General features: G+C 40.4%; 1 pseudogene; it reads right to left on the bottom strand.

The window, feature by feature from the left end:
- Window positions 1-458: 458 nt before the first annotated feature.
- Window positions 459-1,004, bottom strand: LOC118999875 (deoxyuridine 5'-triphosphate nucleotidohydrolase, mitochondrial-like; annotated as a pseudogene).
- Between the last annotated feature and the right edge of the window lie 19,927 nt (window positions 1,005-20,931).

The following is a 20,931-nucleotide window of genomic DNA, read 5'->3' as shown; positions in this document are numbered from 1 at the left end:
TATTTACATGGTTTCTTATCAAAATTTAAAAAATATATATCTGAAAGAGAGAGCTACAAATATTTTCTTTTTTTAACTTTAACTTTCAATTATCTTTTAATTCAGTATATGTTAGAATGTGTGAAAAATTCAAATACATTGTATAAAAGGCTTTGCTTATCATTTATAAAGTAAACTGAAAATTAAGCTGTTCAAGGGCCAGCATGTGGTCAATTAAATAATAGAATTCTGTGGAGAATCAGTAACTGATATACATTTTACTGAAAAAGTATTCTGTGTTAGGTTACCATACAGATTTATACAACAATCTAATGCAGAAAAACACAAAAATGTACCCTTTCCTGGTCATAAGAGAACTAAGTAGCTTTGGAAGCTAAAGCTTAATTAAGCACCAAAACACTAAACAAAAGCTTCTTATTTTTAAGACAAAAGTATGTTTTGTCATTTTGTCTGTTCTTGGCATACATTTCAATTCTCTCCAGTGGATCCAAAACCTCCGGAACCCCATTTGGTGTCGTCCAAACCTCAAACTTCCTCTTTTTCTGGATAATAAATCTGTTCACAAATGAGCTATGCAATGTGGTCACCCTTTTTAACTTCAAACTTTCCTTTGCCAAAGTTAAACAGTACAACACCAATATTTCCTCCATAATCTTCATCTCTGACACCAGCTGCTACATTAAGGAAGTGCTTCGCAGCCAAAACAGAACGTGGAGCTACTCTTCCATAGCACCAAGCAGCAAGAGCAATGTGAATGTCAGTTTTCACAAGGGCTTTCCCCATAGGTGGCACTGTGTAATCATTGGCACTGTCCCCGTCATAATCAGCCACCTGCGCAGATCCTTGCTCACAGTGCTGGTGTGCTCTGAGAGCAGGAGGAAGAGTAGTCCTGCACCGAACTCCTCTGTAGGACACTACTGCTTGCCAGGAAGCGATGGTGTGAACCTCTTGAGGTTATGGAATTGCAGAGCAGAACATGGACACAAGTTGCCACAGAGGGACATGAACGTGTGAATCAAATCTTTTCAAAAATTACATTCAACCTAGAATAGCTTTTTTTAAAAAAGATTTTATTTATTTAGGGGAGAGGAGGTTGAGAAACATCAATGTGAGGTGGCCTCACATGCGCCCCCTGCTAGGGACCTAACTCACAATCCAAGCATTTGCCCCAACTGGGAATTCAGCCATGGACAGATATAAAATGAAGACTATTTCTGTAACTCTAAGGACCAAACAGCCATTGACGATTATACAAGCACAGAAAGAAATAAGATACATCATGAACACTGTAAGGAAAAAACCAGAGAAATGCACACTTAAATTTAATGGCAATTGCCATATGGCTGATTTATATTTGTTTTTTTTTAATTCTTATTCAAGTACAGTTTTTTGTTTTATATTTCCTGCCCTGCCCCCCCAGTGCTCCCCACCTCCCTCCCACTTCCACCCCCACCTTAATTATTGTCCATGTGTCCTTTATACTTGTTCATGTGAGTCCATCCCCTTTTCCCCTATAATTCTCTCCCCTCTCCCCTCTGGACCCTGTCAGCCTGTTCCGTATTTGAGTGTCATTGGTCATATTTTGCTTGCTTGTTTGTTTTGTTGTTTAGATTCCTGTTAAAGCTTAGATCATATGGTATTTGTCTTTCAACACCTGACTTATTTCGCTCAGCATAATGCTTTCCAGTTCCATCCATGATGTTGCAAAAGGTAGGAGCTCCTTCTTCCTTTCTGCAGCATAGAATTCCATTGTGTAAATGTACCATAGCTTTTTGATCCAGTCATTTACTGATGGCATCCTGAAACACCAGTCCAAAAGAACCTATGCACCCCAATGTTCATAGCAGCACAATTTACAATAGCCAAGAGTTGGAAGCAACATATGGCTGATTTATATTTGAATAGAGTCCCACAATGTCTTAAGTACTGCTCTTAAAAATATCATTTACTTTCCTAATATGCGAAAAAATCCTAAAAAGTCAATTAACAAAGTTTGTATAATCTATCATATAAAACCAGTCACCCTGGAAAACCAGCGTGATAATGGCTGATTGAGACTGAGAGATCCTGGAGTACAAGTCTTTCTCTTAAAGGGCCTGACACAGATTTACAGGGACTCAAAAATTCTGACCTTGAGCCTTAGTACAGCAGATTGAAAAGTGCTAGGGACATTCAGGGAGGGACTCAACTGTCTAGCTTCAGGGCTAAGACTGGAGGGGGCACATTCTCCCACTCAGAAGTTGTATGAGGCCATCCTTCCTTGCAGCGCCCTCCTCACAATAGAGCTAGAAGGTGCTATATCTGAGTCCTCACCTACCTGGCTAGTGCTATAGCCCTGTCCTAGTGATTCCCTGAGGCCTTAACCAACAACACTTTAGAATTCACCCAAGCCATATTCAGAGGCTGTTTCATACCAATGGCCCCTCTTGCCTCATGGGACAGACTCTCCTAAATCTCTCAAACAGGCTGAATCTGCCCCCTGCATGGTCTATACTTCTCACTTGTTACCTAGGCAAAGGAAAAGGACATGTTCTTTCCACATTTTCTTGTTGTTCAAGTACAGTTGACTCCATTTTCCACCATCACTCCCCCAACACAGCCATCCCTACTTCCCCGCATTGATTCTACCCCCCTTTAGATTTTTCCATGTGTCCTTTATACATGTTCCTGAAGACCCCTGCCCTCTTTCCCCCCATTATCCCCTCCCACCTCCCCTCTGGCTTCTGTCAGTTTGCTCTTTATTTCCATGTTTCTGTTTATATTTTGCTTGCTTCTTTCTTTTGATGATTACTTTCCTCTTATAGGTGAGATCATATGGTATTTGTCTTTCACCACCTGGGTTATTTCATTACCATAATTCTCTCCAGATTCATCCATGCTGAATGAATGGATGAAGTTCAAAGTTTAGGAGCTCCTTCTACCCTAAGAACCCTGACACATCTATTCTAATGAACATATGCACCCCAATGTTCATAGCAGCACAATTTACAATGGCCAAAGGGGGGCTGGAAGCACCCTAAGTGCCCATCAGGAAATGAATGTATCAAGAAACTATGGTACATTTGCACAAGCACAAGGACATTTTGAAGTGAAACAGAAAAGCAGATTGTCTCATGTTGGAAAGGTGCATTGTGCTACAAGAAAATCACTGAGTCCAAACTTGACAGGAACTCTTTTGCAACCCTCAGAGGGTTAAAAATTATAAGTAAGAAAACATGACACGTGTCCCCAGAGTTCCTGAGATTTCTGTGACAAATTCCAGGATCAAGACCACTTCCTTCACAAACTCTCTTCTTGGAACAAAACCAAACTTAAAAAAAGAGAGAAAAAGGCTTAATGTACAACTTCTAAGCAACATGCATCGATTTTCCTAGTCCCCAAAACAATGCAAGAGGAGCCAGAAGTCCATGGCCCTCACAGTCCAAAAATATCTTAATTGTATACACTACACACTTTTTAAAAGATTGTATGTATTAATTTTTAAAGAGGGAGTGATTTATCTGAAACTGCTAGTATGATAACAGAGGTCACTGGAGTCAAAACAATTCTCAAAGCATGTAGGAGCATAGGATACTGTTGGAGATGAAATGGCCCTCTGTGATAGAAAGAGAAATAAGCCTGAGCTTTTCAAAAAATTTTTCCATTGAGGCAGAGCTTCCCAAACCACACGTGAAGGTCTGGCTTCCTCTGAAACCTTTGTGTTACTCACTTGTGACATCTGCATCTGCATTATCACCTACATGGGGGGGGGGGGGGCAGATATTGACTTTTTTCTGCAAACATCCCAGCACTCCTTCATTTGCTCCAAAAATGTCACCAGGACTGGCTTAGAAACAACAAGACCTGTGTACAAAAGAAATATTATTATTTTTTAAGATTCCCCTTTTCCAAACCACATTGTGCTCAGGTAAGAACACTGCAGTAAAATAAATATATTTTAGAAGATCATCCTGTTTCCTGATAGCACCTTAATGGTTCTGACAATGCAGAAATTTTTCAATGTTTTCCTAAGCACAATAGTTCTCGAAGCCTTTATTTTCTACAGGAGATAACCTCCAAGTTCTCCCTTGTGATATTGAATCTGGAAGTCTACCATACAAAGTCAAGTACACAAAAGATGTTTATATAAAGAATATCCTGTGGGTGTGGCAGGAAATGTGAGGGAAGTAAGCCTCACCCAGGGAGACCAGGTTGCTGTAATTCTCCAACATTACATCTGAGTACAATTTTCGCTGAGCAGGGTTCAGACATTCCTGTTCCTCCCAAGAGAAATCTACTGACACATCCTTGAAGGTCAAAGATTGCTATAAAAAAGAGGCAAATTTATCAAGCAGACACAGCACAGGTCTCAGTGTATTCTAACATGAAAGGTGTTAGAAGTGGTTTTGACCTAGGAGATATCCTGCATCATTCAGTAAGGCCATTTTGACTCTCTAACACTCTCTGATGTATTCTGTAACACTGACAAGTGAGGATAATACATGTCTACAAATCCAATGCAAAGACATTACTTTTCAGGAAAACAACCTTCAAAGTGAAGGAACAGACTCAGGCATATGGATTGTTGAGTGTTGTATTTGTATCATTCAGAATTAGTTGTGTATACTTCTCAGCTACAAATGGCATGCTGAGTTGAAAGTGTAACTTCTTTAGGTTTCATTCAGGCAAAGAAAAATGTACTCTTGTTAAAATGTAGATTTTGATTTAAGAGTTGTGGATGAGGCCTGTGTTTCCACATTTTTTCAGAAGCTCGCTTGTTTAAGTATGTTTTATTGATAATTCTGTTACAATTGTTCTATTTTTTTCTCCCCCTTTCCCCCTCTACCCTGCAACTCTCCTGCTCAATAACTGCCTCAATTCACATCCATGAGTTATACAAGTAAGTTCTATGGCTTCTCAAATTTTTTTGGAGAAACGGTATTTATTACAAGAGACACCATGCATTTCAACTTCTTCCTAGAGGATTACATTGACAGTGCATTATAAACACTGCTGACAGACTTGGCTTAAAACACACTTCTTACAAAGCATGTTCAATCCCCAGTGATTTGAAAGAATTCAAAGAATTCAAAACTGTTATACCAGAGAGAAATGCACTTGGTGACAAATAGTGGACTGTTAATGTCATAATTATTTTGACATTAACAAAACAGTTCCTTTTTAAATTTTTTTATTTAATTATTGTTCAAGTACAGTTTTCTGTCCCCCACTCCCATCCCAGCCTACCCGCCCCGTGCTCCCCACCTCCCTCCCATTTCCACCCTCCTTAGTTGTTCTCCATGTTTCCTTTATACTAGTTTCTGTGAATCCTTCCCCTTTTCCCCTGAAATTCTCTTCCCTTCCCCACTCTGGTCCCTGTCAGTCTGTTCTGAATTTCAGTGTCTTTGGTCATATTTTGCTTGCTTGTTTCTTTTGTTGTTTAGGTTCCTGTTAAAGGTGAGATCATATGGTATTTGTCTTTCACTGCCTGGCTTATTTCACTCAGCATAATGCTTTCCAGTTCCATCCATGATGTTGCAAAGCGTAGTAGCTCCTTCTTTCTTTCTGCTGCGTAGAATTCCATTGTGTAAATGTACCATAGTTTTTTGATCCATTCATTTACTGATGGGCATCTAGGTTGCTTCACTTCTCAAATTTTTATGCTATTTTAAATTCCCCCTATTTTGTGCACACCATTTATCCTTCTTCCCTGTAACTTCTCCCCCATTCTTCCCTCACCCCACTACACTCTTCACTCTCCATATGATCTCCATTTCCATGAATTTATTCTTTTTCTAGTTGTTTCTTCTTTTTTTTTTTTCGTTTCTTTTGGCTTTGCTTTATAGGTTCAGTTGTTAATACTGTGGGTTTATTGTTATTTCACTATTCATAGTTTTTATCTTCTTTTTCTAGATTATTCCCTTGAACATGTCATGTAACAGCTTGGTGATGATGAACTGCTTTAACTTCATCTTATCTGGGAAGCACTTGATTTTTCCTTCTGTTCTAAATGATGGTTTGCTGGTTAGATTAATCTTGGATGGAGGTCCCTTCCTTACATGACTTTCAATAGTTGTTTCCAGGCCCTTCTTGCCTGCAAGGTTTCTTTTGACAAATCAGCTGCTAGTCTTATGGAAACTACTTTGTAGGTCACACTCCTTTTGTGTTGTGGGGTTTAAAATTCCCTCCCTATCTTTGTTATTGCATAATGAAATTCTGATGTGTCTTGGTTTGTTCCTTTTTGGGAGATACTTCTTTGGAACTCTCAGAACTTCTTTTACTTGCACAATATTCCCTTCATCAGACACGGTAAGTCTTCCTTCATTATTTTCCAATCAGTTTTCCATTTCATTTCTTCCTCTTCTCCTTCTGGCACCCCTATGATTAGAATTTTGGAAGGTTTAAAGTTGTCCCAGAGAAAATGACTCAACCGCTCATTTTTTTAATTCTCATTTCTTCATTCTATCCTGGTTGAATATTTATGTCTTCCTTCTGGTCCAAACTATTGATTTGAATCCTGATTTCCTTACTTTCCTGTTGATCCCCTGTATATGTTTCTGTATTTTATTTTCTAGAGCCTGCACTTCTTCCTTTATTTTGAAGCTCTATTCAACCATGTCTATGAGCACCCTGATTACCATTGTTGTGAACTGTGTACTGAGTGGTTGGCTACCTCTTTGGTGCTTAGTTCATTTTTTTAATTTTTTTTTATACTGCGAACCACACGATTGTGGTTCAGTTCCCAGTCAGGGCACATGCCTGGGTTGCAGGCCAGTTCCCAGCAGGAGACTCACAAGAGGCAACCATACATTGATACTTCTCTCCTTCCCTTCCCCTCTAAAGATAAATAAAATCTTTTAAAAAGTTTTTATATATTTTTAGAGAGCAGGGAGGGAGGGAGGAAGAAAGAGAAACATCAATGTGTAGTTGCCTCTAGCATGCCCCATACTGGAGACCTGGACAGCAACCCAGACATGTGCCCTAACTTGGGACTAAACCAGAAACTGTTTGGATGACAGGCTGTCAGTTCAGCCCATGAGCCACAGAAGCAAGGCATCTTTGGCTGAAATGTTGATCAGTTCTTTTCATTCGGGCAATATTTCTCTGTTTAATTGTACCTGTTACATTCTGAGGGGTGGTGCCTTAAATATTTGCCAGGACAGGGGGACACACTTTGCTGTGTTGTGCTGCTGTTTGTGGAGCAGGGGTCAGAGAGGTAACAATCTTGTTTACTCATCACTAACCCAGCTTTCAGTCAATTCTCCCACTACCCTCAAGCAAACTGACCTTTCTGGTGCTAATTCCATGGTGAGTGGTCTTGTATACACCCTAGGATCCCTGCAACAGAATTTCCTGTGAGACTGGGAGTTTCTCCTGCTGCTACAACCTTCACAAGTTTTTGCAGGCTGAAATTTTGTGGCTTTAGTTTCCCGCATTCGAACCCTAGATTTTGCGCTCGCTCTCTCTCTCTCTCTCTCTCTCTGTCTCTCTCTCTCTCTCTCTCTCTCTCATTCCACTGTTGTTCTCCTGGTTTATCTGCATGCAAATGCAGAACCATCAGGTCTGTCAACTGTTTCCTCCCCTCCCCAGTCCTCCAGATGCTGCCTCACACTCTTGGTATGCCATCTGCCTACTTGCTGTGAATCATGTCCACACTGACTTTCCACATCTTTCCCTCCTATTCATCTGGATGAATGCTTCTTCTTTAACTACTTGGTTGTCACACTCCATACAGTTCAATCTTTGGGCACTTCTGGTGGTTTGTTGCTTTCAATTGGTTGTTATCCTTTTTTGTTCATGCAAGGAAGCAAATTATGTCTACCTACACCTCCATCTTGGCCAGCAGGGATAAGCTCACTGTTTAGTAATGAAGCCATGTTGTCTGGTACACATGCCATACTTCTCAATGGCACAAAAAGGAAGACACCAAAAATAAGTCACACATGACTTTGGGTAGAACAAATTTTATACAATTTAATTTCCCAAGAAGTAAGAAATGTAGCAGCCACAATTTTATTTTAAAACATAGCATAGTTACTTTGAGAACAAGGTTATTCTTGATACAAGACTATTTTCTGAAAAATACGGTAAAAGATAGGCTTTTAGTTTTACTCAAAACTTGAGCTATTTTCAACAACAACATACCCAAATACATACAGAGACCTGATGCATGTTCCCTGCTCTGTTTGTAACTTAGAATGAAAACATCTTAGAAGAGTAAAAAAACAATGCAACCCAATTGTTAACATTTTTTGCACACAGTAAGACATACTTATGCATATGAAAACTAGGTAGAAATGAAAATTAATAGAACATATAATTTCTATATCAACATAAATGAAGGTTATGTTATCAACATTAATCAACTGTAAATGTGGTGAATCTGTCAAAGATACCATGTGTGTTTTCTAAATAAAATAAAGAGAAATACACAAATAATGATAGAAAAGAAGTTAGAGCTATGGTTTCTTAGTATTTTATTTCTTTGAAAATGTCTTTGTATCATGAGTGGTGAACTACATCTTACCAATTTATCTAAATTAAACATACATTTATAACAGGAGTCTTCTAAAATTACCTGAAAATATGAAAAGTGATAATGTAGGGTATGTCTGTGACATGAGTGTGCAATGTAACAAAAATTTACAGGAACAAGGCTTCACTGATTAAATCCTCCATGTCAAGTTCCAATGATCTCTATGAAATAAATGTATGGCTTTCATTTCCCAAAGAAAACAGAAGTTAAAAAAACAACAAAACTGTTCAGATGGAATGTGATAGTTTTTTCAGATCCCTCAATAATTCCCTGTTAGACTCTTGTTAATGACAAAAGAAAACTATTAACTCTACACTGAATAGAGCATCTCAGTCAAGCGACTATCAGGTGGATTGGATCAATCCATATGCAGTGACTGAGGCATGCAGAAGAACGTGTCCTTACTGGTGTGACACTACTGCCGAAATACAGAAATAAGAAAGTGATTATGTGAAAATAATCATAAGTAAACAATCATTTTTTCCAATGTTAATCCACATATACCTCTCATGTTCAGTACACTAATTGTGTATTTAAATAGCATGACTTTCTTACCAATTGAGTGACAAAATCTATTCTACTGACTCTTCTTTTTCAGAAAATTCAGAGCGATTCTCACTGGAAAATCTGCATTTTCTAACCTCTAATGTACAGAGGTGATGCTGCAGCCACATGAACTTAAACATATTATTTCCCTGCTCCACCAATACCTGACCTGGGAGCCCATCCCAACAAATATATTGCACACGGCTGCTTTCCCAGGTTGATCTGTCACAAAGGGGATATGTTAAGTGTTTGAAGGTTATTAATTAAAGGAAGGAATTCTTGACCTTGGGCAGCCTTGATAAAAAGAATGCAAAGAAGGCCCTTGGACAAAGGAGAAAAGTACTATTCATAAACTACTGCCTTGGACAATCATAAATAGAAAATGAAGTAAGTAGATAAAAAGAACCTCACTATCAAAGAACATCAAATAAAAGAAATAAAGGTTGCTGGATCTTAATCCAATCATATCAGGAGGAAAAGCAAACACAGCCTCTGACCCCAAACACATCTTTTACCTGAGAAGTTGCCATGTCCTCCTGGTGCTGATCCTCCTCCTACTCTGAGTTCTTTTTTCAGGCAACCATATGCTGAGAAGTTAAGTTTGCATTTCGAGAATGTGTCTTCAAAGGCAGAGCCCTTTTATGCAATCCCACCACAATCACTGGCAGAGGGACTTGGAAATGCTGAAAGGCCCACTCTCACCTCTCCTTTGTCATGGGGAGTCTGGACAATGAGCTGCTACATGGAGACCACACTGAGTTGGTTTTTTTTTTCTGTTTTCGTGTGCTCTCTCCTCCCACAAGCTGCTACAGTAATCAGAACTTGTGCTGCTCTCCTGGACCCCACACCTAACAGAGCATTCCATTATCTCCTCTGAACAAAGATTGCTTTCCACTCTCACAGATGCATTCCAGAGTACTCCTGCCAATCAATGGGTTCACCTGAACATCACCTAGAGTAACTCATTCAACAACGATACCCCACCAGAGAACTTGACTAAGCGTGGGGTGCACACAGGTGATGTCACTTCTCAGATCTCCTCAGGTGATCTAGTAACAACCTGAAGGGGTACAGTTTACCTGTAAAAAGTGTGCAGAATCCTTTGGGATCCATGTCCCAGTCAGCATCCATAATCTTCTTTGCTGCCTCCGCACTCGGTTTCATAACTCCTCTTCTCCAAACCACTCTGTCTGAAGGGCATGTTACTCAACAGGGAGGATTTCAAAGGGGGCTTTGGTACATCTCCACCCCGAGGAGCAATTCAAGCTCCATGGGCAGAGAATGGTGAGGCACATAGATTGTTTGCTTTACCTTATCCGTGACGTTAAATGGGAAGCAGTGGGCTGGCTGCCCAGGCAACAGCTGTCAGCAGAAAATCCACGAAAGGAAGGGAGAGAAACCTCAGGCGGCATGGCTCAGTATTTTAGTGAAAATGGCCCTTCCGCCTGGTAGCGAACTTGTCAGTTTTGAAGGGGGTCTCATCTGTATTCTGGATTCACTGTTGCGGGAGGTGCGGCAGCGAGTATGTCAACCCCACTATCAACCCTCCAGCTTCACGTGCGCAGAAATATGAACTGATAGGATCTGCTTTGAACTGGAAATGCCAAAAGAAAGATTTGCGTGGTGGTCACGGTTGTATGAAGATTTCCAGTAGTCTCAAAAGGTGCGCATGCGCGTTTCATCAAAGCGCACGGTAGGAGTCTGAGCAGAGCACTTCCGGTGATGGGCGGCAATTGAATACGTGCAGGTGGATGGTGGAGACCTGGGTAGCTGCCTGGAGAAGAGAACTCGGGGTTGGGGGCAGGACTTCTTTCTACATATTTCTCATTGGTTATATTTTTTGCTTGATCCTTCCCTTTGACTTAGGAACTATTTTGTAAGGCTTCGACTTAATTACAAAATTTGTGAACTTTCCATCAAAAATTAATATTATGTCACTCCTAAAATTAAATTTTAAATGAAATCTTTGACACATTGTATTAGTAAAATATCACTTATGTTTGTATTTACTGTAGTTTAGTACTGTATGACTCTCAATTAAATGTTACTGAATCCATTAATACCCAGCTTGTGTCCCAGAGATTGCTGGGTGTGGTGGAAAAATCACACAATTTGGTGATAGGAAGTGTCAGGAGTTTAGTGTGATGGGTGAGTGTAGTAATACTAATCTGATTAAACCGGTCATAGAGGCAAGAAAACACACTAGAAACACTTCTCTCTAAAAGAAAAGGAAAACTGCGTTTTTTCTTCCATAGAAAACTCTGCCCATCAAAAGAACAATACACAACCTTTAAATATGCACATAGCACTATAGCAGGACAAAACATTTTGTGGGCCCCCAAGCAATTCTGGATAAATTTTACATGAATTCAATTCATACAAAATATGTATCTTTGAGCCAAGTAGATTAAAATAGAAACAAAAAATAGAAAAATTTCTTTGAAATCCCTAAATATTGGGCATATAATCACATGCCTGTGGCAAACCATGGGACGAAGAAAAATTAAAGTGGGCATTAAAATGTATTCTTGGTGACCAAAGCCAAATCACACACCAAAAGACCTGCTCACAACATGTATCCTCCCAGTTCTTTCACTGAACCAAAGACCTATAGCAGGGGTGTCCAACTCATTTTCACTGGGGCCACAGCAGCTTCATGGTTGCTTTCAGAGTGCCAAATGTAATTTTAGGACCATATAAATGTAACTACTCCTTAACTAGGGGCAAGGAGCTCAGTGCTGCTGTGTAGAAACAAGGCGGAGGGCCTGATTCAGCCCGCAGGCCTGGTGTTTGCCTCCTGCGACCTAGAGCAACTCTCTTACCTCATATTTATAGAGCACTAACTTTGTTCCTGTGCCTATTCTATGTACATTTTCATGTCAAAGGAAGAAATGTTATGAAAAATGTGTCAAATAAAAAAAGTTTAATAGAGTTCTACATGAACCATGACACATGTTGCTTCCAATCCAAATTTTTATTATAATTTAAGAAAAAAATCATTTATTTTTAGAGGGGAAGTGAGAGAGAAAGAGAGGGATAGAAACTTGACATACCATTCCAAACTGTGGCCCTCCAGTTTCTGAAAATACCAATGAAGTCACCTTCTTTAGTAATGAATTACTGGTCACATGCCATTCAAATTAGTTCTAGGGTTGCTTAGTTAAAAACACCCTATAATAAATACATTCTTGTTGTGAAAACCTACCTTTAGCTTTCTAGAAAAGGTAGGGTATTTTTCCACCATAACCCCAAAATATAAACCAATTTGCAGTAACCATACTGTTCATGTTAAAATTGAGAAAAAATACACATCTTTTTGACATATATGTTGAACATATATAAATGCTAAACAACAGACAATATATTACCGTGGTAAATAATCAAAAACAGGATTCCCTAATAATAATATAAATAAAGGACAGTTTAAAATTGTACAAATAGTAATAGCATTGGGAATATCAAAAAATCAGTAAAACATTTTCTTAACACAAAATGCTTTTCTGAATATCTGTTTAAAGAAAAAACTATTAGGCCATGGCTGGTATGGCTCAGTGGACTGAGCACCAGCCTGGGAAACAAAGAGTTGATTCTCAGTCAGAGCACATGCCTGGGCTGTGGGCCAGGTCCCCAGTGGGAGGCATTCGAGAGGCAACCACACGTTGATATTTTTGTCGCTCTCTTTCTCCCTCCCTTCCTCTGTCTAAACATATATAAATACAATTTTTTAAAAAACAGTGTCAGTACCCACAAAGAATGGGCATTTTAGAATATAAACAGATAGGGTATGGGTTATATTGCAAAATACATCCTGAAAGACCATCATCTATATATGTCAAAATAGAAGTTAAAAAAGAAAATATTCTAGGAAGCCATAATAAAACTAGCAATAAATCACCAGTAACCATATTATAGAAAGCTACACTCTGTCAAAATCCAGTGAAATATGATAAATGAATATTCACAATATAAGTTAAAATAAGAAATTTAACAATTTTGGTATAAACTTTGCAGGCTAAGACTCTTTGTTTTGATATTCAAAATTAGTGTCCCCTTTGCTCAAGTTTCTAATTACTTGCTATCACATATCATGTAACAACCTCTGCAATGAAATAGATGTTGGGAGTGGTATTAGCAAAAGAGGGTACAGGAAACTCTAGGCACTGATAACCCTGTGAACAGACCAAGTTCACAACATAAAAACAAAAATTCTTTGGGGAAAATTCTAAAATCCAAGTAAGAAGCTGCAGCACTGAAACAAATGCCTACCCCTAAGACATTGAACAAAAATTATAGGAAAGTTTAAGGCAACTTCCATCCTTTACCAGCACACTACAGTGAGATAGAACGCAAGAGAACTTCCCAATTCCCAGCTCTTCTCTTGGAGAAAATTCAAATCCAAACCAGAATGAGATATCACCTCTCACCCCTTAGAACAACTGTCCTCAAACATGGCAGAGATAGCAAATGTAGTCAAGATGGTTGAAAATGTAAATCCTAGCACACTGTTGTTGGAAATTTATATTGGTGAAGCCACTATGGAAAACAAGATAAAGGTTGCATAAAATACTTTAAAAAGGAAAACCATTTGATCAGGATATCCCAGTTCCAGAAATGTATTTAAAAAAATAGAATCACTACCTCAAAAAAAAAAAAAAACAACCCCTGCACACCCATGTTTATTGGAGCATTATTTTCAAAAGCCAATATACAAAAGGAACTGAAATGTTTAACAACCGGTGAATGGATAAATAATATTCTGTATATAAAGAATTAGAATGGAATATTTATTACTCAGCCATACAAGGAAAAAAAAACTGCCTCTTGTACCAACATACATAAACCATGAAGGCATTGTTAAGTGAAATAAAGCAGAGATAGAAAAAAATTAGAATTGCTCTCCTATGTCATATACATACAATCTAAAATAAGAAAGCCTAGAGGGTTCTGGTCAAGATGGCAGTATAAACACTACTCAAATTCTCCCACAACCACACCAAAATTACAACTAAACTACAGAACCACCATCATTCAGAACTGCCTGAAATCTTGCTGAGCAGAAGTCCCACAACTGACAATATAAAAAAGCCATAGTGAGACTAGTACAAGGGGCAGAGATAAGGAAAGGTCTGGTCCCACACCAACGTGTGGTGGGTAAATTAAAACCGGGAAAAATGACTTGGCTGCAGACTTCTCCACTAAGGAGCTAAGGGTCCTAGCCCCGCACCATAACCCTTGCCCAGCATTCCAGGGCCAGGAAGAGAAGTTCCCATAACTTCTGGTTGTAGAAACCAGTGGGGTTTTGGTTGAATGGCAAAGTGGGTATCTGCAGTCCCATGTGTTCCTATTAAAGGGCCTGAGCATGGACTTACATGGACTCACTCAGTCTGAGCACCAGTACTATGGCAGCAACTGGCCATTTAAAAAAAAAAAGGAACTGGAGGGGAAGATGGCGGCAGAGTAGGACAAAGGATTTCGCTTCCCTTCACGCACCGGAGAAAAACCAGGCTGCTCTGCAGAGGAGCACAGCGAACACCCAACAGGGACCCAACATATGGAACGGCAGGACCCCAGAAAGTATAGCAGACACTGAATGACCAGAGGTTGAGGAGAGGAGACAGACCTCAGATCAACAAGGTACGAGGGAACTGCGCAGAGGCTGCAGGCCCTCCACCAGGCAGCGCCAGGGCCCTGGCAGGGCCGCCTTGATCTCTGAGAGCCAAGGGAGGGCAACAACGACACCCCTATGAGAGAACTAGTCACCGGCATCCTCTCTAAACAGCAGGGTGCAGATTGGAAAACACCAGGAGAGATCGGTCTGCCTGTAGTGGGAGAGAGAGGAGTGGGCATTGGGAAGCAAACTGGAGAGCTCTGAAAACCTGTGGAGTCAGGCTGTGGTTGCCAGTTTGGGGAACTGAGGGGCCCCGACATTCCCAGTAGCCTGAGTCGGCTCTCCCACAGTCTCGGGGAGCTGTTCTGCCCCTGGGAGAGCACCAGTCACCAGCTCCCTCCCTACCCAGCTGGGCGCAGACTGAGAAGCACCGGGAGTCTCATTGTAGTTACCAGCTTGGAGGACTGGGAGTCCCGTGCATTCCCAGTGGTGTGCATTCCCGATAGCTGGGGACTCCAGCTGGCGCTCACACAGCCTCGGGGAGCTGCAGGCTACTGGCAGGGCCCCCGACGGAGCACCAGTGGGGAACTGAGAGCTCGGGACTTGGGCCTATGCTCCCGCAGTCTCGGGGAGCTGCACGCTACTGACAAGGCCCCTGGGGGAGCACCAATTGCCAGATCCATCCCTACCCAGCTGGGCTCAGACTGAGAAGCACCAGGAGTCAGGCTGTGGCTGCCGACTTGGAAGAATTGTGAGTTGCCCAGTGAGTGCAGCCACAGCACTGGGAAAGGTCCAAGCCCAAGCCTGCGAGACCAGGAAAGCCTGGCTGGGAGTGCGTGCCCTCACGTCAGGCCAGACCTGGAAAGCATGGGAAAAAACCTGCTCTCAGCGGGGCACACGAGAGCGGCGCCATTCTGGATCTTGGGAGGGCACTGGCGAGACCAGCTAAGTTCACCGAGACAAGAGAAAGACCACACTAATAGCCCCTTAGGCTGCTGCAGCTAGGGAGACCGAAAGAAAAGGTTTCACCAGCTGGAAACCAACAAGAGGAGTAGGTGGAAGTGGAAAACACCAAGATACCTGCAGGAGACTGCACCACTGAATCTCACAGGCATCTTCTCACAGAAGTTCACACCATAAACCCAGGAACCAAGAACAGATCACTTTAAGAAGCTGAAGCCAACAAGAAGAGCAACACAAACAATGGGAAGACAAAGAAACAATGCCCAAATGAAAGAAAAGGAGGAAGTCTCAGAAAGAATGTTAGATGAACTAGAGGCAAGCCAACTATCAGATACTGAATTCAAAGCACTGGTTATCAGGAAATTCAAAGAGCTTACAATGAGCTACCAGAAACTACAGGGGAGCTACAGTGAACTCTCTGCAAACTACACCAACATGAAAAAGGAAATAGAAACCATCAATAAAGGCCAAGAGGAAATGAAGAATACAATTTCTGAACTGAACAACACAGTAGAAGGTAGGAAGAATAGAATCGATATGGTGGAAGATCGCATAAGTGAGATAGAATACAGGATAGAAAGAATCTCCCAGACAGACCAAATAATGGAAAAGAGAATCAGAAAAAATGAGGAGAAGTTAAGAGAAATGCAAGACAACATGAAACGTAATAACATACGAAGAATAGGAATACCAGAAGGAGAGGAAGAAGAACAAAGGATAGAAAACCTGCTTGAAAGAGTAATAACGGAAAATTTTCCTAAGTTGAGGAGAGAGAAAGGCACACGGATTCAGGAATCGCAGAGAGTCCCCAGCAGGTGGAACCTAAAGAGGTCTACTGTAAGACACATCATTAAAATGGCAAACCCCCAAGACAAAGAGAAAATCCTATAGGCAGCAAGGGAGAAAAAGGAAGTAACATACAAGGGGGACCCAATAAGGTTGGCTACTGACTTCTCAATGGAAACATTCCAAGCAAGAAGAGAATGGCAAGAAATATTCCAAGTAATGACAAACAGAGGCCTACAACCAAGGCTACTGTACCCAGCAAGGCTCTCAATCAAGATAGAAGGCCAAATAAAGAGCTGTCAAGACAAAAGAAGTCTAAAAGAATACGCTTCCACTAAACCAGCTCTACAAGAATTACTAAAAGGGCTGCTTTAAGGAAGGGAAGGAAAAGAGAGAGACAGAGAGGAACACAGGTACATAAATGGCAATGAATAAGTACCTTTCAATAATAACCTTAAATGTAAATGGATTAAATGCACCAATTAAAAGACACAGAATAGCTCAATGGATAAGAATGCGTGACCCACACATATGCTGCCTACAAGAGACCCACCTCAGGCCAAAAGACCATCACAGACTAAAGGTGAAAGGATGGAAACAGATTTTCCAAGGAAATGGACAAGAAAAAAAATCCGGGGTAGCAATTCTCATATCAGACAAAATAGACTTCAAAAACAGGGCCATAAAGAGAGACCCAGAAGGTCACTTCATAATACTCAAGGGAAGAATCCAGCAAGAAGACATTAACATCGTAAATATATATGCACCCAACATAGGAGCACCCAAATATATAAAGGAAATCCTAGAGGACCTCAAAAAATGATATTGACAGCAACACAATTATAGTAGGGGATTTTAACACCCCAGTGTCAAAAATGGACAGATCTTCCAAACAAAATATCAACAAAGATATTGCAGCATTAAATGACAATCTAGATGAAATGGACCTAATTGATATATATAGAGACCTTCACCCTAAAGAAGCTAAATACACATTCTTTTCCAATGCACACGGAATATTTTCCAAGATAGATCACATCATAATAGGACACAAAACAAGACTCAACAAATTCAGGAAAATAGAAATCATACCAAGCATTTTCTCTGATCACAAGGGACTGAAATTGGAAACTAACCCTACAGGAAAAAAACAAAAACACCCAAAATCTTGGAGACTGAATGGTATGCTATTAAACAACGAATGGGTCAATATTGAAAATAGGGAAGAAATCAGAAAGCTTCTGGAAACAAATGAAAATGAACTCACAACAACCCAAAACTTATGGGACACGGCCAAGGCAGTCCTGAGAGGGAAGTTCATAGCAATACAGGCTTACCTAAAGAAGATAGAAACATTTCAAACAAACAACCTAACCCGACGCCTCCAATAACTTGAGGAACAACAACAAAGACAGCCCAGAGCAAGTATAAGGAAGGAAATAACCAAGATCAGAGCAGAATTAAATGACATAGAGACTCAAAGCACAATTCTAAGGATCAATGAATCCAGGAGTTGGTTTTTTGAAAAGATAAACAAAATAGATAAACCTTTAAGTAGGCTCATCAAGAAAAAAAGAGAGAGGAGCCAAATAAACACAATCAGAAATGAAAGAGGAGAGATTACAACGGATAGCACAGAAACAGAAGAGATTGTAAGGAATTACTATGCAGAGCTGTATGCCAAGAAATTTGAAAACCCAGATGAAATGGACAAATTTCTAGAAAAATATAATCTTCCAAAACTCAATGAAAAAGAAGCAGAAAACATGAACAGGTCAATAACAGCAGCAGAAATTGAAGAAGTAATCAAAAAACTCCCATCACACAAAAGCCCTGGACCAGATGGTTTCACAGGATAATTCTACAAAGCTTTTAAGGAAGAACTAACCCCGATTCTTCACAGACTATTTCAAAAAATCCAAAACGAGGGAAAACTCCCCAACTATTTTTATGAAGCCAGCATCATCCTAATTCCAAAACCAGACAGAGACACAACAAAGAAAGAAAACTTCAGGCCAATATCGCTGATGAACATAGACGCTAAAGTCCTCAATAAAATATTGGCAAATTGCATCCAACAATACATCAAAAAGATCATACACCATGACCAAGTGGGATTCATCCCAGGGATGCAAGGATGGTTCAATATTCGTAAATCAGTAAATGTAATACACCACGTAAACAAAAGAAAAGACAAAAACCACATGGTCATATCAATAGATGGGGAAAAAGCTTTTGATAAGGTACAACACCCATTTATGATAAAGGTACTCAGCAAAGTGGGAATAGAGGGAGCATTCCTCAATATAATAAAGGCCATATATGAAAAACCTACAACCAACATCATACTCAATGGACAAAAACTAAAAGCTTTTCCACTAAGATCAGGAACAAGACAAGGTTGTCCACTTTCACCACTTCTATTCAATATAGTATTGGAAGTTCTAGCCACAGCAATGAGACAAGAAAAGGAAATAAAAGGCATCCAAATTGGAAAGGAGGAAACAAAACTGTCATTGTTTGCAGATGACATGATAGTGTACATGGAAAATCCTATAGACTCTACCAAAAAACTGCTCGAACTAATAAATGAATTTGGCAAAACAGCGGGATACAAAGTCAATATCCAGAAATCAAAGGCATTTTTGTATACTAACAATGAATCAGCAGAAGCAGAAATCAAGAAAAAAATCCCATTCGATATAGCAAAAAGAAAAATAAAATATCTGGGAATAAATCTAACCAAGGAGGTTAAAGACCTGTATGCAGAAAATTACACAACACTGAAGACAGAAATCAAGGAAGACACAAACAAATGGAGACGTATACCGTGTTCATGGATTGGAAGAATTAACATCATCAAAATGTCCATACTACCCAAAGCAATTTACAGATTCAATGCAATACCTATTAAAGTACCAATGGCATATTTCACAGACATAGAACAAACACTTCAAAAATTTATATGGAACCATAAAAGACCCCGAATAGCAGCTGCAATGTTAAGAAAGAAGAACAAAGTAGGAGGGATCACAATACCTGATATCAAACTGTATTACAAGGCCACTGTAATCAAAACAGCCTGGTACTGGCACAAAAACAGGCACATAGACCAATGGAATAGAACAGAGAGCCCAGAAATAAACCCAACTCTCTACAGTCAATTAATATTTGACAAAGGGGGCAATAACATAAAATGGAGTAAAGACAGCCTTTTCAACAAATGGTGTTGGGAGAACTGGACAACTACATGCAAAAAAATGAAACTTGAGCACCAACTTACACCATACACCAAAATAAATTCAAGGTGGATAAAAGACTTAAATATAAGCCAGGAAACCATTAAAGCCCTAGAGGAGAGCATTGGCAAGAAAATCTCAGATATTCCACGCAGCAATATTTTTACTGATACGTCCCCTAGAGCAAGGAACATAAAGGAAAGAATAAACAAATGGGATCTCATCAAAATTAAAAGCTTCTGCATGGCTAAGGAAAACAGTATCAAGATAAAAAGAGAAGCAACTGTTTGGGAAAACATATGTGCCAATGATACCTCAGATAAGGGTTTAATCTCTAAAATATACAAAGAACTCACTCGACTCCACTCAAAGAAGACGAGCAACCCAATAAAAAAATGGGCAGAGGACTTGAACAGACATTTCTCCAAGGAGGACATACAGAGGATCCAGAGACACATGAAAAGATGCTCGATATCACTAGCTATCAGAGAGATGCAAATTAAAACCACAATGAGATACCACTTAACGACAGTATCCTTCTTAAATCCCTCAGGCTGGCGGGCTGGTGACCGCAGTGTCCGCAGTTGCCACCTTTTACGTTAACTTAAGCCCACGGGTCTCTGCCCGGTACTAATCTGCCTGCCTAGACGGGGAGGGGAGAGTCAGTTCTCTTCCGAGGAGTGCGTTGCCAGTCCACCGGATGCCGGTTCTCCAGCGTTCACTCCGTCACCGGTGCCCTGGCCCTGGATTCAGACAGGGCTCCTGTTTCCCCCTGATGGTGCCAGCCCCCATTGCGCACCAATTCTCGTTGGTACTCACCCTCCACCAGAGTTCGCCTGCCCTGGGAGCGCCCGGGCGGGCGCAGTCCGCAGCCTCCCGCGGGCGCGCAGCCGCTTTTGTCTTCACTGGCCTTCTGGATTCCTTGCCGACCTGCCGATGTTTGGTTCCTCCGTTACACTCTCTGGTCTCCTATTTTCATAAATGTTGGGGAACTGTTGGTTGATTATGCTGTTCTTCGGCAGATCTGCCCGGATTTTCCACCAGATGCACGAATGATGGGTTCCCTCGGTGCTACTCTGTCCCCATCTTAACCCTCCTCCAAGATATAAATACTTTTCTGTTTTTAAGTATGTTTTGAGATAAAAACTTTCACCCTTTATTATGAATGTAAAATTCTTCCACATTTTGCAAACCTTGACATTGAATATAGCTGTAGGTGCAGTTACAGGATTCCCCACATTCTTCAGATTTAAGATTTCTCTATAGTCAAGAGA

This window comes from Sturnira hondurensis, unplaced genomic scaffold (genome assembly GCF_014824575.4).
Source record: "Sturnira hondurensis isolate 20B ecotype Veracruz unplaced genomic scaffold, ASM1482457v3 Scaffold0015508, whole genome shotgun sequence".
Taxonomy (NCBI): domain Eukaryota; kingdom Metazoa; phylum Chordata; class Mammalia; order Chiroptera; family Phyllostomidae; genus Sturnira; species Sturnira hondurensis.
This window is presented reverse-complemented; position numbering and strand designations above follow the sequence as displayed.